This window comes from Thunnus albacares, chromosome 3, assembly GCF_914725855.1.
Source record: "Thunnus albacares chromosome 3, fThuAlb1.1, whole genome shotgun sequence".
Classification (NCBI taxonomy): Eukaryota; Metazoa; Chordata; class Actinopteri; order Scombriformes; family Scombridae; genus Thunnus; species Thunnus albacares.
In genome coordinates, this window is record NC_058108.1 from 23,303,980 (window position 1) to 23,324,107 (window position 20,128).

At 42.4% G+C, this 20,128-nt stretch overlaps 1 protein-coding gene across 5 annotated transcripts in view; it reads right to left on the reverse strand.

Moving 5' to 3' along the window:
* The window catches only part of bnc2 (basonuclin 2), a 177,989-nt gene that overhangs the window by 26,787 nt on the left and 131,074 nt on the right, over positions 1 to 20,128 (reverse strand). The gene's annotated exons all lie outside the window — the stretch shown is intronic.

Below are 20,128 nucleotides of genomic sequence, written 5' to 3' on the forward strand. Positions count from 1 at the left end.
TACAGCTTCATTGTTTTTTTTTATTGTTGGAAACAGAGAGGGGTGTGTACTGCACAGGTTTCTGAATTCTGGAGCGCGACGTGACGAGAGGACTGTCAACTCCCTGTAACTCACCATGCAACTTCCTTTAATAAATGTCAACTCTATGACCCAGCAGCAAATCCCTGGCAGGCTGGGTGGCCGTGTCAGCAGGCCGGTGGGCCACACAATGTCTGGGCTTGGCCTCGGTGACATGGGGAAGTGGAGCGAACCGCTGCTCTGTTTGTTCAGAGAGGGGATGCAGGGCCACCTGGAGGCTCAGGTCCAGGATCACCAGACAAAAACACAACCTGTGTGTGTACAATGGAGTTTGTGTGGAATTTTAGATTATGTGATAATACATTAAAAATGAAATGCTTAGATGAATTTGAGTGCAAATTGAATGTGTTTGTGTTGCATTCGTGCATGCTGATGACACTTAGGCATGTCGAGATTTGAGCCTATGTGTAATGCAATCTTCCTGTGTTTGGGTCTGGCCTGGTCTGGCAGTGCTGTGCAGTGCAGTGCTATTGATCCCTATAGCCTTGTGGTCTGCAAGGTTCCTGTCAGTAAATGCAATGAGCCGGAGCACCTTCCATTCCCCCCTCTCTGCCCCGTGTAGCACTACAAGCTAAACAGCCATCACAGAAACTCAATACAGGCAGACTGGGCCCTCGTCGTAAGCTAGCAGCAGCAGTGCCCTACAACATCCCGCGAGGCTCCTGCTAAGTCAATTTAGCGTCAGTGTAGTGTCTCACCTCGTGGACCTGTTGCTAGCCTAATATGTCGCGCTAATATGTCTCTCCATATGAATTACAAGGCTGGGAGAGGAACCCAGATGCAATAAGTATGGATTAGCTAATGTCCAGGTTCTGTCTGTATCTTGTTAGGATGGAAGGGGGGAGCTAGCGATAGTAATAGCCTCTAACAGGGTGTCTGGCTGTGGCTTGGAGGTGAGATGGGGGCATACAGGCTTCTGGGATTTCTAAGGAGCTCTGGGAAATAAACTTTCCTCTGTGCTGCAGAAGAAGGGGAAGGGGTGAGAGAGATAACATTGAGAAAATGATTAGAGAAGAACGAGAGAGATGGAGGGAGTGTGATGGGCTGTTAATGTTTTTTTTCTGATTATTGATCAACCTGGAGGGCTAGAGGTGTTTGGGTTAGGGGTCTTAAAGCCCTTATACCTTGTCTGCTGTGTGTTTGTGTGTTAATGTGTGAACCCATTGATTTGTATTGTGCTTGTATAGTTGCCCTGTGTGTAGGCCAAAGCGCCTGACAGAGGAAGAGTGGGATGGGAGCAGTGCTCAGAAACAGAAGAAGACAAAAAGGTAGGAGAAGAGGTGAGCATGTGGTCAAACGGGGGTGTAATTAGGAACCATGTTACCACTAAACTCTATATATTGATCAGGGATAATTCACACACACCATATCTTCCCCTCAGCCAATGTGCCTAGGTGCTTTAATAATTCATGTTGCTTGTACATTACCACTCAGTACCTATTTACACGCAATTGTGTGTCTGCTTTTGGGCTACTTTTAAGAATTCAGCTTTCTCCTCCTACAGTATATGTGAGGAAATAGTACTGGAAACACATGTTTGAGTGATGCCAATGTTTCATCATCAATAACTGGGAATGCTGGGAAATGTTTCATGCTATTCATTATCCTATCCTCAATGTTTGACTGGTGTTTTGTGTAGTTGATTTTCCAAAATGTTAAATAAAATTATTGGAACCTGGACTTGGAATATAGCTGATATATTGTATGATTAAAATTTATGTTGTTTTTCCCTAAGTGCTAGACTTTGGGATGAAGAAGTGGAAATCTGGGATATTTTAGGAAGAAATCTTGGCGATTTCAAACTTATACAAAATACTCTTTTAAAAAAAAAAAAAAAAAAATCTGTGCTGTCACAAAATGTGCAATGTGAGTAGATGTAAACATTTTTTTCAGACAGACATATACCCAACAAACAACATACATTTTTTTTTTCTTCTTATAAACGAACACACACACACACATACACACCAACACACACAGAGGCCATGCTTGCCATTGGCAATCCCTGCAGGCAGATGTGGAGCGTGTGCCAGGGGCCTGCTGAGTGAGTAGGCCAGTGTGCCCGTAGTTCAGTGCTGGGCACTACGCTGAGCTGCTTTGATGTGTGTGTGTGTGTGTGTCTGTGTGTGTATGTGTGTGTAGGTGTAGGGGGAGGTCAGTGAAACAGCAGAGGGACTGTGTAATCCTCTGACATGCCTGTGGAAAAATACAAGGATCCCTCTGACAGTGGCTGAACTAAAGGCTCAGAGGACCAGTTAGTGTGTCCACAGGTTCATGCATACAGGACTGACTGCAGGCTGTGTGGCGACACATAAATACACACCACACATACGAGTCATGCACTGACACACGATTTAGGTGCATTGCAATGCTGAGAGTCAGTCTCCGTAGTGAGGTTTCTGGCTTGGTGACACTAATTCTTAAAAGGCTATGTCACTGGCAAGACTATGGTCTAGCCATGTAAGGTGCAGTCCTGAGCTAAAATGGTAGGCTGCATTGCTAAAGGCCCTACTCATACACACACACACACACACACACACACACACACAGAGGCGGTTACATTAACAAAAACAATTTGGTTTTGCCGTTGGAATGCAGGAGGACAGGCGAAGAGTTTTGGCTCTGCCCTCTCTATACTTTGCATAATTGCATCTTACATTTCCTTTAGTCTGAAGGGATGTTGAATCCTAAACAGTGATGAGAACTGGGTCTGTTGATCATTATGTTTTGGCAGAGTTACCTGCTGCCACATGTGAGAGAGGTAGCAATACAAATATGTGTGTGTACTGTATGTCTGTGCACGTGTGTGTGTGTTCATCTCTACAGTATGTAGCCTCTTGAGAAAAAAACAGGGCAAATAAAAGGACATTAAGTATATGAATTAGCCACAGGTCTAATGTGAGCACTGTGAAACAATAAGCAACAAAACAATAGTAGACATTTCATCTTCTTATTGTCTAATCGCCCATCTGACTGCTTGTATATTTCGCCTCTTAACCCTTGAGATACTTGCTAATGGCCCTCACAGTGGAATTATTTACTACCCATGGCAGGGGGGCAAATGGGTCAAATTGTGTGTGTGTGTGTGTGTGTGTGTGTGTGTGTGTGTGTGAGTGTGTGCACTTGTGCCCCTTGTAGTCAGAGTGAATGAAAGGGAATGATGGAATCATTGAAGCACGCAGTGACTGAGAGAAGACCAGAAAGGAGAGGGGGACTGAAGGAGGAGTACTGAGTAGTGCTTGCTAAAGTGAAAAATCATGCCATGGTGCAGAGGGGCCCGGTTTTGTCCACTGGGAGAAGTGACTACATCTATGCTGGCACTCAAGTGCTCTTAAATACTCTCTCTTTCGCTCTCCATCTCCCCCCTGCTTCCCTCTATCTATACACCCCCCCCCACCTCTCTCCGTCCCCCTCATTCTTTCTTCCCCAGTTCTCCCTAGGTCCAGTCCACGTACAAATGGCAATTTGCTGTACAACTCCCACAACATGTTTGTGCCTGCAAGTGCTTGTCCCTAACAGCATGTAAAACAAAAAAAGAAAATGGGTTCTTTCTTTATTCACAAATTGCTCCCCAGAATACAAAAGACACTTGAATGGAGATGTCAAAGTGCTATTAGAAATGTCAGCACTGCAAGAGGCTGCACAGCTTCTCTGTCAATAGGCTTTAATTCACCAAGGAGCTGGGAACAGTCGTGTGCGTGTGTGTGCGTGTGTGTGCGTGTGTGTGCGCGTGCGTGTGTGTGTGTGTGTGTGTGTGTGTGTGTGTGTGTGTGTGTGTGTGAAGTGATTCAACTTGGCAATCAGTCAATCTTCATCTTACTAAGCATCTCACCACAAGAGGTCAATCCATTAAAATATAAGGGAATTACATTAATTATATTATTGTTTATTTTTTTCTCAGCATCTTTTTTAATTCACTGATCCTATTGTTATTAAATAGTTTTTATATTATAGCAGAAGCCACTATAATAAGTGACTGACGAGGGGAAAAAGCCTTAAAATGATCATTTCACAGTTTCATATCTTGTTCATCCTTAATTGTGTCATGTTGAGACAAAATGCTCACTTCTTGATATAGCGCGGCTAAATCAAGAGGTGAGCACTACGGAGATGGAGGCTGTCTGTGTAAAAGGAATCAACAGTACTGCTAACTGTCACCTGCTGGGGTTAACCCTGCGGTTGCCAACACATTCAGAATGTAGATGAAACACAGTAGCAGATGAGCCTTTCATTCTCACACCTACAGTTACAGCAGCCTTTCTGTCAGCAGCGCAAAATTGTGTGTGTGTGTGTGTTTGCACAGGAGTGCATGCATCGTAGACATATTTCCCCCCTCTAATTAGCACAAGGGAGTCCTGGGGGCAATCAGAGCTGAGGTTAATGAGAGGGAGGGGGAGAGAGCGGAAGAGAAGAGGTACGGGTGCGGCAAGTAACACGCACCACGCTGCACGGGTGCTACAGTATAATACACCCTTCTTATCACGCTGTCACCCTGAAGGGGCATCATCCTCACGGCACCCACATTGATGTTTGGGCCTGTGACATATCATAGCTCCTCTCTCTGCACCCCGGTGATCCTTCTACCCATTTTTTGTCTCGTATTATCTCTCCCTTCATGTCTCTCTCTCTGGAAGGCCCAGATGTGACAGCATGTTTCCCAAATCAGAGTGAATTGGTACACTGGGAGAAAAAAAAAAAGTGAGCGAGGGAGCAAGACAGAGCTGCCACAGTGGTCTTGGCATCTGTCTGTTCTCAATTGGTGTGCGGCGGTGCTGGTGGGGAGAAAAGCACAGTCTACCAGATGTCATTGCTGAACATTGCCCAGGCAGAGTGAGCGCTGACTCGCACAGTGAGGCAGCCTCACCAAGACGATTCATCTCTCTCAGAAGGATTCACTTAAGGAGGATATGATTTTGATTTTAGATCAAAAAAAAAAAAAAAAGTGATTCTCAATCATTAAAAATATCCACTAGATCAGTGATTTCTTTGTCAGATTATGGTGTGATAGTTGGCGGACTAAGGTTCTGTCCTCCTCTGCAAACTCCTGCAACACATGCTCTCCACATGGATAGGCAGTGAATCTGATGGCTGCATATTTGGTGCTAATTTGTGGACAGCTCAATTTATGTAATATTTTTGTAGTTACATTTTTATTTATTCATTTCTTCTGTGGACTGTGCTTTAAACTGTTTGGCATTATTGTGCATGTACAGTATTTTAGGAAATAAGTTTTCTATTTATTATTTTGAGATAAGATTTATACTGTACAGTAAACACAAGAACAGAGAGAGTGAGAGAGAGAGAGAGAGAGAGAGAGAGGGGGCGACATGCAACAAAAGTCCTCAGTCAGATTTGAACAGGGAACATTGGAGTATTTGTCTTCAACTTTTTGTAAATAACTTCTATGCTCTCCAAAAAAATGTCTTTCATTACTAAATGATTGCAAGTAGCCAATTGTTTTCCCTCTTTGCTCTGCTTTACATCTTTCTTTCAGCCTCATATTCCCCTCTCATGGCCTTGCCACGGGTTTCCCTTTCTCTCTGTGTCTGAGAGGTGACATACAGCAGACAGAAGTGGCTCTGGAATGGTGGCTCATATGGTTGTCACTCCAAACATGATGTGATGGGAATGGGGAGGAGGGACAGAGAAAAGAAGATCCTGCATTATTAAAAAGAGTGCTGCCATTAGAGACATTTATACAGTAGAATGACTCAATCAAACTACAGCACAGATACTCACATATGCTGCTGTGCACACAGGTTCACAGATGCACGCACATACACACTCCGCCTCAACACTGTGGCCTCAGCCATATTAAACATTTTAGCAGGAAGAAATGAGAGGAATTCAAATCAATGCTCCTGAGAGGGCACACAATTAAACAAATCGCTGGTGTCAGACATTTCCAGGTTTTGCTGGTGACACTGTATTTATAATATTAGAGTTTTATTTCAGTTTCCTTGATTTTATACAGACTTAAGGGTCACATTCATCCAAGCAAAACACTGCTTTTATTCAAAGATTAAAGCTATTGGCTGCACATGTACTTCACATTTTTCCTGTCTGTCACTATTTCATGTCACATAGCAAAACAAAAGTAATTTTCCCCCTGCGATTCTGTGCAGAGCTACCTTTCCCCTTTTAGTCCTCTGGCATGTTTTTGTATCTCTCACCCGTTAACAATAATGATCGAGGCGAGCACAGATGTAAGAAGTAACAGCTATGGTAGGAGAAGAAAAGATGAGCGGAAAAAGATAGAAGATGAGAGAAAGAGAAACAGACGGGTAACGCTGCTCACAAGCATCACTTGTCAATTTACAGCCGTTGCTCCCTGAACCGCACCGTATAAATTTCCAGTGTGACATCCGTTTCTACTGCTTCCAAGCCGACTCAGGCTCCGTCCCACCAGATCTCCTCCCCAGACACATACTTGGAAACCTTAAGTACAGACATTGTGCCAGATGTAGTCTGCCTTTAGTTTTATTTATTAATTTTTTCAGGTTTTGAAATGTTGACTTTTCTGTATTGGAATCACTATGGGGGATTGAGAATGGATGGGGTAATGTCTCACAGGAGCGCTGCTTTAGTGTATTTGATGTGGCCGCTGCCATGCACACAGAGCACATATGTGCACACACATTTACTCACACACATGCATACAGGCACACACACAGGAGTGTATGACAGTAAATCATGGGTGTGATGTGTGTGCAAGTGGGTTGAGGATGAAGAGAAGGGCCAAAGAGCACCAGGGGATGTTGTGTATCCAACGGATAGAGAGACAGAGAGAGAGAAACAGAGAGAGAGGAGCTTGGCACTGCTCATCTTTGAGTGATGGCAGTTCTTCAGGGTTGAGACATGGCCTCCCTTTAATCTCTCTATCCTTAGACATGGAAATGGAAGAAAAGAGGAGGGTGGCTGAGGGGACCAAAGGAGAAACCTTTGCTGGGTCTTGTGCCAGATTGATTTTTACTTTATATCGCTTTTATTTTAAGGCAGACTATAAAAGTCACCTACTTGCTACTAACATGCACACAGCAGATGGCAAAAAACAGAAATGATGTGTTGTGACTCACACTGGACATGACTTTTGTCTTGAGTGTTTTTTTGCCATCACATTAATCCTTTATTGCTTTTTAAAGTATTGACAAAGCAAGTATATCTGACCCCTAGCAAGTCTATCTTAAAATTACATCCATATCAAAATAGCTTTAATGACTCTAGACTCTAACTCATAAGAAACAAGGTGTAGGCCTTGTAGCCAAGAAAGGAATCTGCAAAGAAAACACAGCCTCGGAGGAGTATGAGCTGAGGTGCTTGCACTAATACAAGATTGCATTATAAGCGCAACACCTGTTTCGACTTAAAAAGTAGAGGCCAGTAGCAAGATTAGCAAAACATGCCCATAAAGGGAGAAGGTGGCTGGGCTTACGCTCTGATAACAACAGAAAAAAAACCTGACTCTGTCCTGCGTTTATTTCAAAGAGCTGAAGGAACTGATGTGGTCATAATGCTGTGGAATTCATTCCACTGGTACACAAAGGCGAACTTCTGTCTCTCAGCCAGAGAAAAGTGCCTGAAACTGTCTATTTTTAGCTTTCAAATCATACTGTGTTGAAAAGAGACAGATTTTTTGTAGAACACGGACCTGCAAAAAACTCTTAAAGCATTTATAAATGGCAAGTCAAGTTTTAACACCCGCCCTTAAGGTTTTTAAAGGTATTAGCTAATAAATACCTAATAACATTGCACCTCGCTCAACAGGCAAAACATATATTTTCTACCCTATAACTGCTATAACCCCAAAGGTATCACTATGGGAATTTCAGTGAGTAATTACAAAGCTTTGAGACATGTTCTGTGTTCAGACCTGGGAATCTAGGAAATCAATGGAATCCGGAGAAATTTCTTTCCTGGGGGACATTAGGTGTGTAGCTCACAGTACTAAGGAGACTTGATCTAGGACTGATCCCAGGAATTTTACCACGGTAATTAGGTTTGTCAGCTTGGCAAAGTGAGAAAACGCTTTGTACTGTGTCACCTCAATGGGCTGGATTTTTGTCAGGGATCAAGTTGGAGACGGCGCACCCCATACCTAAGTACGCCGCGCTGTTTGACAAAGGTGTGATTTGGTGCTTAATGTGAGACACTGGAGCTGACAAAGTCATTGTCAAATTGTCAGGCCCCTTTGGCACATTGTTCAGTGACTTGCTGGGATTATATTGTCAGATCATTTTGAATCTGTATGCTGTGACGGCTGGTGGCAAAGATCTTGACAGGAAGTCAGAGGAGTTTAACACCTCTCGCTACCAGTGCCAATCTCCGTTAAGCAGCTAACAGTGGTAAATACTGCAACACTGGCAAATGGTGGTGACACACAAAACTCTGAGCTGCTGTTCAAAGAACTCTGTTCTGCAACTAGCACTACATAAACACAAACTTGACTGCACACACATACACACAGCCACGCGACTGTGGTCTCCCAGTAATAGCTTTGTACCTCTTGGGGCCTTGCGCTGAGCGTTCCTGCTCTTATCTTTGTTTATGTGGAGGGTAGATCATCATGTACGACTATGTGTGAGTGCCTGTGCACAAACTCTTGCAACAAGGTTGTTTAAAGTGCACATGTGAGTAAGAATGCAAGTATGTGTGTTTGTGTGTGCGTGTATGCCGGGGAGGTGATAAGGCAGTGCCTGGCACCAAAGCACCAGTTGGCACTGAGCCTTAGATCCTGAAGATGAGAGAGAGTAATACTTAGTTGTGTGTGAGTGTACACAGGCACTCACACATACAGAATAAACCAGAGGTTAGGTGGAGACAACACAGATGTGCCTACGCCTGAATGTGTGTGTTTGTGTGTAGTTATCCTGCATGCATGTGTCTGTGCTCACTGAGGTCATTCACCTGTAGCAGTCTATTGATCTTCCTTCTTCAGAAGACCCTGTTGTCTTTGTTGATTACTGCCTTTGCCTTCTGACACACACATGCACATGCACACACACAGGCTCACTTTCAAGGTAGAGTTGTGGGAGGTTATAACTTAGCTTTGCAGCTTCTACAACAAAATCTAGGACTAGAAAAGTCTTAGAAATGCCACTGGCAGGCTGAGTGGTGAGTGCTGGGAACTGATGCATCATCGAGTGTTAAACCATCATTTCTGGTGACCCTATATCATATCCTGTCTACGCCTGCGGCAGTCAGCCCGCAGAGTGCAGTGTGCCAGTGACAGCACGGCTCACTTGGTGGTCCCAGCACTCAGCCACTTAGCCATTTAATAAGACAGTCTTTAAGAGGACTAAGCCAAGCATATGCATGTAGCTGGTAGAGATTTTTCTTTTTTTTCCCCACTTTTACAAGAGCCCTTTTTGTAGGAGGCCCAGGGCCTGGCTTTCACCAGGGCTGCGTGTATGTGTGTGTGTCTGTTAGGTATCCATTTATTCATTTATTACTACTATTAGTCCCCTTTTCTTTCTCTCTCTCTCGCTCTCCTTCACCTTAGTGAAATTCTACTAAACAATCAGGGTTGCACCATGCTGAGATGCCCTGTAATGGGCTCCTAATTAGCCACTCCAAACACAGAGAGCGGCTGCTTCACGCCTCGTTTTCTGCATTCATCTGCGCAAAACTGGATGAATTGATTCCATTTGCTCGCCACTTAATGCACTGATTGTTTATTGGCGTGGCTGGGAATAAAAACAACAAACAAACAAAAAATGTCTTTAAGCTTGCAACGCATGCTAATACTAATCACCATTAAAAACAGGCTGACCTACAACGGAATTCAACTGACTTTGAAGTTTCTTGGGTCTTTCTCAGTGAAGTGAATGGCGTTGCTTTTACACTGAGAGGCTTCAGGACTCTCTCCACTTCCCCCCCTAACCACCGCCTCCACCTCTTTCCCGCTCCTCAACCCTTCTGTCCACCTCTCCTCTCCTGTCTGAGGTGAAGTGAAGCCAGACCAATTGGTAGAGGAGAGGCAGTGTCTCTCTTTAGAGAGAGAGAGAGGTAGAGAAAGAGAGTGAGGATGGGTGGGGGTAGTCATCACCTTCTCCTCACACCTGCATGACAGGAGGTCATCCTGCTTAATAAAGGCACTCATGCACAACACGTCAGAGAGAGAGAGAGAGAGAGAGAGGATAATGAAAGAGGAGAGAGTGGGCTTTATAACAAGCTGGTGAGCTGGTAAGGTTGTGACTTGTTTAGAAATCGCAAAGACTTGCCTGTTTAAAATAAGGAGCCACTGAAATCTAAACCTCCAGTCCTCCATCCAAACTAAAATGGCATTTTTGTATACATGTTAAAATGCCAACTTGGTCGTTAAGTGGGTTCGTTGAAAACAGAGTTTGTGCAAAACGATGACATAAGCTGCGCAGTGAGCATCGGAGGCTGTGGCCATAAAGAACTTTCTGTCACCACTAACTTTCTCTGTGAATCATTGTTTTAAATGTCAATACAGCCAAAAACACAGCAGAGCCGTTGTCTAACATCCTGTATTTTTATTGATTTTGTCAGACAAATAAGGATTTTATCACTACAGTGCATCAATTTGAGAATGACTGCTGGTCAGTGTTTCACTGCGGGCAGACTCCACAAAAACAGCGTTTTAAAATTTAGAGGGCTTAGTGTAGCCGTTGTCTAAGAAGGCTCCATTATGTTTCAACAACCATCGCCAGGGTTGGCCACATTATTTTGTATTCTGTGGTGAACTTCTACAGGTGTCTCAGCACTGGCGTCAGTTCACAGCGGGGTCAGTTAACCTTTAAACCACTACGACATAACATGGAGATACAGTACTGGCTCTGTCCTTTTGCCAATGACACCACAGCATCAAGTAGAAATACAGGAAGTCAAACACAGCTGGAGACATTGGTAAAAAACGAGACAGTGATAGACATGGTGCAGAACACATCCACAGCAGTCACCAGTGTGTGCTTAACTAGTATGTATGTGTCTGTGTGTATGTGTGTGTGTGTGTGTGTGTGAGGTCCTCCAGTGTGTGTCACACTCCTCTCTCTCCACTGGTCTGCCTAGCTCATTTCCTCCACAGGCTGCCTCCCCGCTACTTTATGAGTGAGAGCTTCTACAGCTCTCACCTCAGGACACACTTCAGTGTCTAAATGTTTCCATTTGTGGGGGAAGTGACACACATTCACTCACACCGCAAAGCACCTACCCATAACTAACCATCTTGCATACAAGCAGCAATGAATCATGAAAGTGATTGGTTAAAAATTTCATTCTCTATGTGTGTGTGTGTGTGTGTATAGGAGGGTGTATTTTTGAGTCTGTGTAGGGATGTGAGAGTGTCTGGGCATACTTTGGCTTTTTGAAGTGGTATTTACAGTGTATGTATACTTTCAACAGCTATAATAAGCATCAGTCATAATGTGGGGGAGCAGTTCAAAACCTTTATGTACTGCGTCAACCAGCACTGTTCATTGTTTGCAATACTCATTTTTGGAGCTGTTATTCATTCTTTTTATGCGAAACCTTCATTTATTTTCTATCTACGAGTAGTGACCCCTGAGAGTGTCTACAGTCCCAAATCACTGTTTATACTACACTAGTGACTTCCACCACACTCGCAAACAATTTAGTGTGACAATCAATGCAGGACCAGAATCTCTCGTGCAGATCGATACAGTGGGATGCTGCTAGACAAACCAGTGCTACACGAGATCAACACCTTCCCACACCGTCATTAGTGTCGCTGACCTTGAAGTAAAATTCAATTTCCCTCTGCAACAACAAAACCCTGTTGCCCCTGAAAAGCCACTTCAGAATTCAGAAGCCATTTCCTCTTTCGGGCGCAGGCGAGACAGGATATTATAACTTATGAAAAAGGATATATGGAGCGAGGGATGCCGACATAAAGAGAGGGATTCTGTTTGAGGAGGTAATTATAACATGGCCCTCTTTGAAAGTAAAAAGGGCAGAGCCTAGCTGAGGTAAATAAAAATTCCTGATAAGCAGGCTGGCAGATCCCCGGTTTCAATTAGGGTGCATGGCTGACTATGAGAGCCTCTCCTGGGAAGCTCCAGCAGCGCCAGCGCGGCAGCGAGGACCTGTTGAGGGAATTCTCGCGGGGCATGGACACTGGGTAAAAAGAGAAAGGCAAATGTGCAGTGAGAGAACCAGAGATCCCATTACGCTGATCAGTGTAGCGCATATCACATGAGCAGGCAGGGAGTAGAGGGAGGAACGGGGTGTTCAGAGGGGATGAGGAGAAAGCAGGCCCCGCTAATACAGGCAGAATATTCTTTTTTATTGTAATTATGACATGCCAGTGGAACTTAGAGGAGAGAAAAGCACTGGTGGCCCCTTTTCTTTGCTTAGATTTGGAGACACCACGGACAGAGATAGCTGCTTTTCTCAGATATAGATTGAAGTGAATGGAGGGGATGTGTGCTGGGGGCCATGGGAAGAGATGCAGCCAGTGAATCAAACCAGCATCTCGGATAAAGCTGTAGGATTGGCTACCAGGCTTTGAAGTCAGCTTTATCATGGGGATTTGAGAGGGAAATGGGTAAGAAGGTGGCGCGCATATACTCTCTGTGTATGTGTGTAGCCTAGCTGAGCATAGTTTGATCAAACCCTTACTGGGGTCTCATGGGAGCCCCTAGACCTGACCATGTATGTTAAACATATCATTTTCACTTCCCATGTTTGCCCTGCACAGCATGTTAACTCCCCAATCAGATTTTATTAGAGCACCCCCTACACATACACACACATTCCTCTCACTCCCATACGTTTTGACATGGAATATTCATGATCTTTAAATTTGACCATATATACTGGGTCACCCATCCTAAGTTAAAATAACATTTTGAAATATACATGTGGCCACCAAGCATGTAATGGATGCATTAAAGGGATTTCCAAATGTGGTGTAATTACTTAAGTCTCTCTTGAGAAATTGCAGTGTGTATTGGTACTTAATCACGTTGTGTGATACAGTATCGATGATCGTAGACCACAGTGTATGAACTGCTACTACAGGCCTGTTCTGCATGTAATGAGATTCAAGTCAAAAATTATGTTTTTAATTTGTGAACAAGTCCCTTAATAAAAGACTAAAGTGTGCATACTAGCAGGAAAAATAATGTATACTGCATGTATATGTGTGTGTGCGTGTGTGTGTGTGCGCAGTTAGTAAAAAGCCAGGTGATACTAAACATTTACGAGGCATGGAAAAGAGTTGAAGCACAGCGAGTGTTTGATTTCAGTATCTGAGCGAGAGAGAGAGGAGAGGAGAAAAACACATCATAGTATTGAAAGACGTTGCTGTGGCATTGGTCTCACTTTGAAACAACAATGTAAAGATAAATAAGACAACACAGCACAGTAGTTCATAACCGCTAACACCAGAGTACACATGCTGAGAAAACATCCTTTTCTGCCGATGACAGAGAAGAAAGGGACAACACAAGCGACAGTGATATTACAGTATATTGGACGAGTTGAGCTGCAGGAGGGCTAAAAATGACAAAGCACGGATGGAACGGAAAAAATGAAGAAGGGACTAAGAACTGTGGAGAAAAAACGACGGTGTAAAAAAAGGACAAAGATTAGTATGAATCAAAGATGGGAATGCATGATGTGCAAATTCATCATGTGCACACAGACACATGCAAAAACAAGAATATGATCATGCACCAGCAATCAGTTACAGCATAGTCTTCTGTCTTGTCTCTGTAGTCTGGATATTATCCAAACACTGTGAAAACTATCTAAAAACATTCACAATCATTTCACAATTTTTACTCCCTCTGGGAAACAGTTTCTTCTCAGCCTCCACTTGATAGCATGTGCAAAGGTGCAACAAGTACATAAAACCAGACAGGCAAACTCGTTTCTTGTCATTATTTATCACTATTATCATTTTTTTTTTCTCAATTTCAACCTTGCAGCGGCTTGTGAGGCCTTGTCGAACATCTATGGTAAAATTCAGAGTACCTTCCAAATCCAATATAAGGGGAATTATTTCCCAAATTCCTGCATACAATGTAACCTGCTCATAACCTTGCTTCTCCAGCTTGAATTCATTTGAGGCTCGGGTTCAGGATTCAAAAGCGAGGGACTGAGGATTTGGCATGGGCAGGACTTGTGTAAGGAGCTGGCTGTGAGCTTTGCAAGCTGTGAGAAAAGTGACAGTGAAGAACCTAGCCTTACACTTTGTGCAAATAATTGATCATTTTTAGATTGTTTATTATCATTTAATTCATGCTATTTCATTATTTCTTGTTGGTAAAGCATTTTCTTATCTAAATTGTGTTACATTATCAAAAGCTCAGTTATTAATGCCTAGCTGATAATGCTGTTCTACCTCTCTCTAACTGATCCTCTAATCTGAAATCACATCCTTTTATCTCTATCTTACTTAGAAGTGAGCGATTGAGAATAAGAAGGGAGAAGACACCCTTAAGAGCACTGGGGAGGACAAGTGAGTGAGTGTGTGTGTGTGTGTGTGTGTGTGTGTGTGTGTGTGTGTGTGTGTGTGTGTGTATGTGTGTGCAGGGGGGTAAGAATCACCTTGATTCAGTACACCGGCCCTCTTTGAAGTGCTTGGAGGCCAGCACGGCCAGCACAGAGCCAACCGTGAGCCTTCCAGCAAAAATCGAGCCTGACCTCCCCACCAAATCATAACCATATGAACGTAAGAATTTCCACCTTAGGAGAATGCTTTCTCCCCCGTCCATCTCCCAGGGTGAGGCATTAAGTAGTGATAACAGAAAACAGGTTCTGAGAGAAGGGGAGGCGCTGGGAGGTGATGGAGGGTGGATAGGAGGAGAGGAGGACAGGAGGAAAATAGAGGTTACAAGTGTGCCGTATGGAGGAGATTGGAGAAGGGGATTGTGTCCAAAAAATGTTGTTGCACGGAGCCTGACTACCTAAAATGGAAGTTTCTCAGGCGAGGATCAAGAGATATGGTGACCTTCACAGTTGACAGAGTGAGAGACAGAAAACTGAGAGGGGGAGTGCAGTGAGGGAGAGGGAAGGGAAAAAAAGACAGAAATTTTGAAATGTGACTCTAACTCAATAAATACCTTTCTCAACCACTATAGAGAAGCCGATTGGTACCTTTACTAAGGCCTCAGGACCCACCTGCAACTGGAAATGGTTTCCTGTCTTACACAAACACTGTTGCACCCTAATCCATGTAATTATATCTCATATTCCACATGTGTAAGTACACATGTACAACATTACAGTCACAAGTTTTTTGTTTTTTTTTAAATAAGAGCATAGCGCCCCTGTGGCCCTCTAACACACACAAAAAAAAATATCTATCTACAATGTTCATGCTCATTAAACACACAATATATTTACCAAATAAGTAGATAAATATTAGAAATTGAAGGAGGATAATTTAGTGCATTAATAATTTAAACACACCCTCATGCCCAGGCTTATGCCACTGAAACAAAGCCTGTGTTGGAGGGTAGACGAGTGTGATTTTGTGGCTGTGTGTGTGCCTGATAGTTTGAATAAGCATTCCTCCAAGTGTGTGTGCAATTAGGGTTAAGACTGTTTGTGTGTGCACTGTGTGTGTATGTATGTGTGTGTGTGCGTGCGTGCATGTGTGTGTGTGTGGTTGCGTGGTGGTGGTGGGGGTTGTTAGCGGTTCCATCTGGGTCTCCTGGAAGCCGTGTGGAGTCAGGAAAACCACATCTCATAAAAGCGGAGGCAGCCCAATGTTCTACAAGGACAGAACATTACTGAGAATGTCGCTCAGGAAAACCCTGGGCTTCGGCCCATATGTTGGCTGCAAAAAGGCTGTATCTCTCTCTTTCTCCCATTCTCTTTCCACTCATTCTCTCTCTCTCTCTCTACTTATTTTTCACTTGGTAAGGGATAAGACAGAGGAAGACAAAATAGACAGTGTGGAGTGTGGGAGACAGCGGCTGAGACAGAGAGAGAGAGAAGCCAGTACTGATAGCAATTCCATCTGTCTGTATCAAACAGAGAAGTGAGCAGTGACAGGCTGCGGGATGGGGTGGAGCGGGGGGAGGAGGTGGGGGGGGGGGCATCTGGTGCACATTGGCCGTGGGTCCGTCTGGAAACAACCATGGGAGAGGAGAGAGAGATGAGTAGAAGGAGGGAGGGAGAAAAGGATGAAGGGCTGAGGAGTGGGGAGGTAAAAGTCCTGCCAAAGTGAAGGGCAAGGAATTCTGGCAATGAATAAATGTATCTGTGTTGTTCACATATTGCCTTGGATTGAACTTGAAGTCAGGGGGATAGAGGAGAAATAGCTGAGAAGTACAACAGTGTAAAGGGTATAAACAAAACATTACACACAGATACGCACATAACTTTCAGTCGTCACAGTCAGGTGAAAACCGTGTTGCTTTAATTTTTGGGGATTTTCATGTTTTCTGATTAGATCCTCTGCAAAAGGTTGAAATTTCTCTGACGTCTTGGACTTGTACAACCCTTTTAAAACCTGTTTGATACTCTGAAAAATACCGTTCTTCAGTCAGATGAAAAAGCTGACATTTTGAAGATAATGTTATGTTATTAGTTAACAGCTGTCTGCTACTTATTATTTTTGGCTGGACCGCAACAGCCCAATAAACGCGAATGTCCGTGACTGAGTGACTGACTGACTGAGGCCGACCAATGGTGCAACTTCATCGCTCGCTTCAGCCGGGTGTCGCCACGTGTCGCCACTTCCTGTATCCATCGTTTCAAATTAAAAGCCCTGTAGCTTTTCATACATGGTCCAGCCATATACTAATTTTGACCTAGTCTTGTTTGTTTTTGTTTTATCATCGTGATGAGTTTTGACGTTACATTTGCATATTTAATATTTAGATTTTAATGTGGACCACATGTATGCATTTGTCTGTGATAATGGCACGTTTTCAGTGAAATATTTATGATTTTACACATAAAACAAATTGGTTAACTTGAACAAACAGTAGAGGATTGCGATAAAAAATCAAAAAAAGAACAGCAGGTCTTAAATCTCACTTTGCTAACTAAACTGATCCAACCAACATAACCATTTTCTTTAAAAGTTGGCTGAACTTGCTGTGTGAGTTCTCAGGACAATCTCCTTGTGGAATATTTTACAGCACACAAGCCAGCTAGTGGTGAGGGACATTGCAAAGGTCATTAAATAACTTTTAAACTAAAACTCTTGAAAATGTGATGACAGGGAGTTATGCTCTTTTGGCTTGTCTGGCAGCAAGAATGTGTTTACTGAGAACTTAAAAACATCCAGACTCATTATGTTACTGTATGGATATGTGGTTGTTTGAGCACATGTGTCTGCATGCATACATTTGTATATGAAAATAGCAACTGACTGTGTAAGTCTGCTGGTGTACGTGTGTTTTAATGCTATAAGGGAGCAGTTTGTGAACTGAAGGTCAGACTACAAACGATTTATAGAAGGATGAAACAAGAGAGGGAGAGAAAGACAATCATTCATTTTAATGGTTATTGATGTCATGTATAATTCCTCTCCTTTACAAATCAAAATTCCAACCACTTGATAAACCATTGAGCTTTTAATAATATTGATTTCTTCAGTTTAAGGAACCCATTATAAAGGTAAATTGCAAAGTGTACGCATATTTAGTCACACTTCTACAATGTATTTACTTTTGTTATGCCGTGCATGACAGGCAGAACAGAGGAGGGCAAAGTTTATCTCAGATGTTGACACTGATTAATTGCTTCTGTAACGCATTTGTAGTATTACTGTACTGTAAAGAATATGAGTTCATTCTGCATCGGTGATAATAAAGATAATTATTCTAAATACATTGACATTGATGTATTGATGTCAGTGTCATTGTGCGAGTTAGCAGGATGAATGCAACAATGATGCTTCTGTTGTGAATGAACAAAGCGCGAGTGTCTCTTCCATGTGTATTAATCCACAATATGTCCTCTCTGTAAGTGTATGAAAATACTTCTGCTGTGTATGCTGAGAAAGGCCAGGTGGGTGCCATAAGAGATATACTAAATATTCCCATCGGGAGAGAATCAAACTAGATGAATCTTGCTGATCCAGTCCTGCACTGAGCTCAGCGCAATCCAAGTGGAGGCAGCACATAGCATGGCACGTAAAGACACACAGATACATGCACTTTACAGCTTTAAGATCACAGTGAGCACAACTAAGGACAAAGTTTGTACATTTGTCCAGGTACGAGCCTGTGTGCGCATGTGTGAGCTCTGTGAATCACATCTCAAGATCATAAATGAGGATAAGAAGTAGGCTGGAGAGTGTTGAAGGGTGACCACTGCCTCAGCTGGGAGGCAGGTGGAGTCAGCAGAGGCGACAAACACTGGCGTTCACTTCCCTCGACAATAGTACTGAGAATGTGAGGACATATTGAAGAGGGTGTAATGCATGATTTTGACTAACTCAGCCTATTGTTTCTTCAAATTAGTGTCATGAGTAGAGAGAAAGTGTTAGACTGACAAAGGAAGCAGAACTGACGAAAAGCTGCATTTTTGTTTTCTATGTGTTTGGTAGAACATACATAAATGTGTGTTTTCTTTCCTCCTGCACTGCATACATTCAGCGGTCAGGCATCAGAGGAGCTGCAGGTATATTCTGTCAGCTCAGTGTCCTGAGCTCTCTGGCGCATTACTGACACCCATGCACACTGACACCCAACACAATGCACCGAACACACACACACAAGATACACTTTTCTCTTGTGACATAGTAGCAGTGGAAAAAAAGAGGTAGATGAATATATGTTTAAGTACGCCAACCACAGCCCTCAAACAAAATGTAAAATGTAAGAGAAACTGCATTAGAGCATAATTCAGAAATAGTGGACATCTCATTAAAATAGAAATTAACATGATTATTCTTTTTTTAAAAAAATTCTAAATCAGTGCGAGCAAGCAAGACTGCTAGGATTACGGTGAAGTAATTAATCATCAAATAATCACCCCCGACATCAATATCAAAAAGACAACTTATTATCTATCAACTGCAATACTGTTCCACTCATTTTAGCTCTCATTTAGCACAGCATAGTGGTGGGGAATACACCCCTGACACAAAGCTTTGCCCGGAGGCTCGGGGAAGATGATTGAATTTCATAGCTACTTACAGGCTAATAGGGGCGTACAATGACTACTTACTGTCCTTAAGTGACTGGCTGTTTCTCCGCAGCCGCGGAACCTTTGAAGCCCTTCTGAGGAGATCTAGAGGATTTAGCCAGTAGCGTGACATGAGGCTGAGCGGTTGAGCAACGGTGCTCCCACCAGCTGACTATTAGAACCAGCTGATAAAAACACAGCTAGGCTACATCTATGGGAACCACAGGGCTCCAATGGTTACTCAATACAGGGATTTCTCACAGTGCCGATTTGGCCCATTTAGTTACTTTTTTTCAAAGGGAACTATTAAAATGAAATTATGAGAAAGTTTTTAGAGCTGAAACGGTCAATTGACAGAAAGGTAATAAACAAACAACTGACAATCTTGATATTGTCAAACGTGAATATTTGCTGCTTGCCTGTAATATATATATATATATATATATATATATGTATATATATATGTATATGTATATATGTATATGTATATATATATATATATGAATTTAATATAGAATAAGACATTTGAAAGTGTCACCTTTGTTCTTGTTTTTTTTTTATTTTCTCATGTCATAGATTAAACCATTATCAATGAATCACAAAGATACTCAACCAGAGTTATTGATAATGAAAATAATCGTGGGTTACAGCTCTTATGTTTTTATTTGATAAAATAAGAAAATGTTTTTAATTTAGGAATATAAAACAATATATTATTATTATTATTATTATTATTATTATATTTGTTTATTGTTATAAAATCTAAAATATATTTCATTTTCCAGATTTTCAAATATTTATATTTTTACATATGTATTTTTACTCTGTTTTTAAAATGCACAAACAAAATATTGATTTTAAACTGTAATTCCAAACCAGAAAACAGTGTTTACTATAACTGTAGTTCATTATATAAGTGTTAATTTGTTATTATGTGCATTTCTGTGTGTGTATTTGTTCTGCATTTCTGTGT